This window comes from Bidens hawaiensis, unplaced genomic scaffold (assembly GCF_021521415.1).
Source record: "Bidens hawaiensis isolate Kalapana, Puna unplaced genomic scaffold, B.hawaiensis_p1.1 tig00036700_1, whole genome shotgun sequence".
Lineage (NCBI taxonomy): Eukaryota > Viridiplantae > Streptophyta > Magnoliopsida > Asterales > Asteraceae > Bidens > Bidens hawaiensis.
Genome location: NW_027505423.1, coordinates 71,915 through 77,707, shown reverse-complemented (window position 1 = coordinate 77,707; position 5,793 = coordinate 71,915). Strand labels below are relative to the sequence as shown.

The 5,793-nt window shown below is 40.7% G+C and overlaps 1 pseudogene; it reads left to right on the top strand.

Moving 5' to 3' along the window:
* The first annotated feature begins 4,810 nt into the window (after positions 1–4,810).
* On the top strand, positions 4,811–5,327 carry LOC143613109 (MDIS1-interacting receptor like kinase 2 pseudogene; annotated as a pseudogene).
* The last annotated feature ends 466 nt before the right edge of the window (positions 5,328–5,793 follow it).

Here is a 5,793-nt window from a genome sequence, read left to right as displayed (position 1 = left end):
ATGGCAACTAGGTATATCTTTATTGAGTGACCAATATTACAAGTACATAATGTTGTTTATATAGAGACTGAACTAGGGTTAGTAAATTATTATGCAAGAAATCTAAACCGGGCCGGGCTTGGGCCCGACCGCCCACACCCGTCTCCTCTTTTGACTTCATATAATAAACCGGGCCAACAAGGCCTACGAACCCAACAATCTCCCACTCGGAGGCCTTGAGTACTCTCGTCTGCACTCCTGATTGTACTTCTGTAATCTGAACATTAAACTTCTTCTAGTTGCCACCGCCTTCTCATCAATTAACCTGAAGGCCCGTTGAAGCTCCCCGGAGCTCCAACACGTCAGTCATGGCTGAAACTGCCCCTGACCCGTTCTCTGTCCCTACCGGCTCCCACTGTAACGAACTACCGGATCCTGAGATAACCTGAGAACAAACACTCTCCATATTCAGCAAGTAATTCATTGGAGAGACTTTTACAGCTGGAATACTGGTTTTCTTAATCCACTGTCGATCTGGGACTGTAACTGAAACACGACCTGTGCTCCCACTGTCACGATGTCCCCCAACTGATTTAACCTTCCTAGCTCGTTCATCCTGAATCTTCACTTTGGCTCTGGGTTTGTTACTTGCAAAACGAACCTTCTTCTGCCCACGAGATTCTGTGAACCGGACTTTGTCTTTCACCAAAACTGGATCCACTCCTTTCGGTGACATATCGACCATATACAACGAACCCATTTTCTTGCCACGAGCAACCACGAGATTCCCTTTGACTACTTTCCACTGCCCATTCCCGAACTTAACATCGTGCCCTTGGTCATCCAACTGCCCAACTGATATCAAACGTTTCTTCAAACTTGGAATAACCCTCACGTCTTTCAAAGTCCAAGAAGTACCGGCTGAAGTTATCAAATCAACGTCTCCCATACCCGTAACCTCTAAAATATCATCATTCGCTAGTCGAACCTTTCCAAAATCCCCAAATTTAAGATTCTTCATCGTTTCACTACAGTGAGTGGCATGAAACGATGCACCAGAATCCATCACCCAAGCATCAACGCTACTCTCAACACTACAAACCAAAGCCTCATCACTACTGACCCCGTCATCTGTGTCGTCTTCTGTAACGTTCACCTCTTTCTTACCATTCGGACACTGATTCCTGAAGTGTCATTTCTCTTTACAACCCCAACATTCAATATCCTTACGAGTCTTAGACTGACTCCTCTTCCTGCTCCCACTGCCTCGCTGTTTTCCCCTACCTCTACCTTCTGTGACTAGCATATTGCCTGATGATTCACCTGAACTTCTGCGTCTTGAATCTTCTCCCAGAATCAGATCTCGAATCCCATCGAAAGTAATATTTGTAGACGAACTACAAACTGCAGTCACTGTTTGCGACCAACTGTCGGGCAAAGAGGATAATAACAAGAGGCCTTGAACTTCATCATCAAACTTAATGTCAACTGACACTAAGCGGGACAAGATCGAATTAAGATTATTGATATGAGTTGTAACTGACCCACCCTCTTTCATTCTTGTTGTCACTAGCTCTCGGATAAGATAGACTTTATTCACTGCCGAAGGCTTCTCATACATGTTGGATAGCGCCTCCATCATACCACGTGCTGTGGTTTCTTTCATGATGTTAAACGCCACATCTTCCGACAACGACAAAGTAATACAAGCCCTAGCTTTCTTGTCTAACTTCTTCCAATCTGCTTCTGACATCTTTTCTGGTTTTTCATCCTCAAACACTACATCCAAGTCTTTCTGACAAAGTAGTGCCTCAATCTGCATCTTCCACCAACCGAACTTCTGTCCGTCAAACTTCTGTATCGAAACCTTTCCGTCTTCTGCCATAACAATGACTAAAACGAAAAACTGGATAAAAAAAACAGAGACAGACACAGCAACACGAGCCTGAACTTAACGATTGTTCTACTGAACTCTGTTAAAAAATCAACCTATTTTAAACGTGCAGCGGAATAACGAACTGTAAATCAGAAAACAGAAACTTTAACCGAAACGATAAAACCTGACAAACGCGGTTGGCACTGGTTCTCCGTTTCTTTAACGCTTCTTCTGACTTAAAACTCTTCTTCAATGAAAATAGGAATCGATTCAACTGTTCTTAGCTCGTACTTTGCTAAACCGAAACTAAATAACTCATGCACCTAATCCAAAAAAAAAAATTGCCCAAGGATTATGCACCACAAAATAGGCTACTGCCTTCTTCAGCCAATAAAAAAGGTCAAGCCCCTTTCTTTGTCTTCTTCCTCAAAACTAACCGAACCAAAAGGAATAAACAAATCCTTTTCTTTCTTTACTTTTTGAATGATGCACAAATTCAATATTATTTAATTGATGGTCACAGCATGCAAACTGACGATGTAGCTATATTGATTTTTAAATCACAAGTCTTCAACCGTCTCCTGCTAAAACGCACCTGCGATTTAGCCTCTTGATCTGGTTCTTTGATTCTTATCTCAAATCCTAACTACTGATAACGTGCTTGACTGAACCCTCGTCGTTATCGTCGAGCTGGGTTAGCGGCGAAACAACAACGCGGTAAACCCTAACGACGATCGGAAACCGTAGCGACGGCGGAACCCTAGCGCAGTAGGGTGGCGGCGGCGGAAGGTTTGGGGGCGACTCGGCTGGTTCCCGTGTTCGTCGTGTGATCCCAACCTAAGCTCTAGATACCACTTGTTAGGATTAAACGCACACACGAAACTGAACACACACACGAAAGCAGTAAACGAACACGAGGATTTAACGTGGTTCGGTCTAAACTGACCTACGTCCACGGGTGGCAACTAGGTATATCTTTATTGAGTGACCAATATTACAAGTACATAATGTTGTTTATATAGAGACTGAACTAGGGTTAGTAAATTATTATGCAAGAAATCTAAACCGGGCCGGGCTTGGGCCCGACCGCCCACACCCGTCTCCTCTTTTGACTTCATATAATAAACCGGGCCAACAAGGCCTACGAACCCAACAAATACTTCACTTGCCATATTTTTGTTTCATTACTTACTTGTTGATAGACGTTACAATGCAACCTATTTCTCCTTTGCACAATCTCACTCATCTTATGCTGCTGCTGCTAGTCTTCATGTTATATTCAAATAAAGAAACCAATGCCACTCATTTCAGCAATTCATCATCAGAAGCAAAAGCCTTGCTTGCGACCAATTGGTGGCCTCAGTATGTAAATGCTTTCTCATATGATTATTGTAATTGGCCTGTTATCAATTGCAATGAAGCAGGCAGTGTTATAGTTATATCTGAACATCATAATAAGTTTGAAGGTAACCTGGGAAGCCTTGACTTGTATTCATTTCCAAACCTTATTACCCTTCAAATCGAAAATTGTGGTCTTGAAGGAAGCATCCCGGAGCAGATTGGTTGGCTCTCAAATCTCACCAAACTTTTACTTTGGGGGAATCGACTCTCAGGTAACTTACCTGTAGCCCTCTTCAATCTCATTAGTTTGAAAGTCATTGATCTTTCTGATAATAATTTCAGTGGTGAGTTACCTGTTGCCCTCGCAAGTACTCTCACCCATTTGAGTTTCCTTGATCTTAGTAAAAACAAACTTCCGGGTCCAATCCCACCATCTTATGGTTCCATGCTCAATCTCACACACCTAGACTTTAGCACAAATAAACTCAATGCTTCCATCCCAAAAGAAATTGGTAATTTACAAAACCTAGAAACATTGGATCTGAGTGACAATAATTTTGAAGGTTCAATTCCCTCAAGAATTGGAAACCTAAGTCAGCTGAAGTATTTGAACATTAGCATGAATTCCATAGGTGGCACCATACCTCTAGATATAGCAAATTTGACAAACTTGCAATATATCGACCTTAATCATAATAGTCTTGTGGGCCCTTTTCAATCCTGAGTTTGGAAAGCTGTTAAGACTCTTTTACCTTGATTTCTCATCAAACCAGTTGTCAGGCAACTTGTCGTTTTGATATCCTAGCTATCAACAACATCTTGACCTCTCTATGAACCTCATGACAGGAGCAATCCAAGTGTTAGTGATTGTTATAACTTAAGGTACTTAGACCTTAGTAGTAATAATTTTGTTGGGAAATTACCTGTTATTTCATATCTTAACCATCTGAATCTGTCTCATAATCATCTTATTGGAATTGTTCCTCGTGATCTTTGTCCCAATTATGGAGCGGTTGATTTGTCACACAATGAAATTCACAGGACAATCTACTTGCACACAAATAAATAAACACCATCTCCATTTCTACCATTTTCTTTTGATAATTTTAGGAATTTTTTTGTTAGTGTTTTTTTATGTGCGTTGTCGTCATATAAACTCTAACCCAAACAAAATCCAGCTTGAAACAAAAAAACATGATAATGTGTGCTCCGTATTGAATTATGATGGCACAATTGCATACGAAGACTTCATCACTGCTACAGAGGATTTTGACCTCAAATACTGCATTGGAACCAGTGGCTATGGTAGTACTATGTTTATGAAGCCAAACTGCTCAGCGGTAAAACCTTTGCTTTGAAAAAACTCCATCGGTTTGAAGTCGAGCGATTTTACCAGAGTTTCAAGAATGAAGTCCAAGTGTTAACCAACCTTAGGCACAAAAACATTGTAAAACTCTATGGTTTCTGTTTGCATAACAAATGCAACTTCCTTGTATATGAATACATGGAAGGGGGAGTCTATTTTATGCCTTGAGTGATAGTAAATTAGCTGTTGAAGTGGACCGGATCAGGAGGGTGAACATTATCAAACATGTAGCACATGCTTTGGCATACATGCATCATGATTGCATCCCGCCTATTGTTCATAGAGACATATCAACCAACAACATTCTCTTGAACTCGGACATGGAAGGATTTATTGCTAACTTTGGTGCAGCCAAAGTGCTTGACCCAGATTCCTCCAACCAAACTGTAATAGTAGGAACTTTGGGATACATTGCTCCAGGTATTTTCATATGCTTCTTTTATGTCTATTAACTGTTGGAATTTTGTTAACAATCCTTTGGTATATATTTTACGTGTAGAACTAGCCTATAGCATGTTTGTGACGGAGAAATGTGACGTGTATAGCTTTGGGGTTGTGGCACTTGAGATCATTGGAGGGAAGCATCCGGGAGACCTTTTGTCATCCCTAAACAGTTGGAACGGTCATGGTACACCATTAGAAGATATATTAGACAAGCGACTACCTTATCCAGCTGATATATCAACTGAAAAGGAAATCATGGTTGTTTGTAATGTAGCAGTAGCGTGTATTCTTACAGATCCAAAGTGTCGCCCCCGACAATGAGAAACGTATGCCAGGAGTTATCGCGTTGAACTTATCGTTCGGGCTATCTTCAAGCTTTATCATATTGAGAACAACCCTATTAATACTTGTGTCACTAGCAAATAAAGTTGTGAGCTTTATCATATTGAGAACAACTCCTTAGTTATACTTGTGTCCTTGAATACGTCACGATTCCTCAGCAGCAAATAAAGTTGTGAACTTGAAACTGATCTGCAATATAAACATATATTAATGCCTAAATAACGTTACTGACTTCAGACACTCTACTAAATAACAAGTGCATTCCGCTTCCTTCTCTTCTATAAGCAGGTCGGTCATATTGGACTCCGGTCAAAACGGGTCACATACTTATACCAGAATCACATATATTTCAAATAGTTACCCTCAAAGTCAATTTGAAACAAACAACCAAAAGAACAAAATCCCGTTTCTCTTTTTCTATGTAACAATATCTCATCATCTCTGA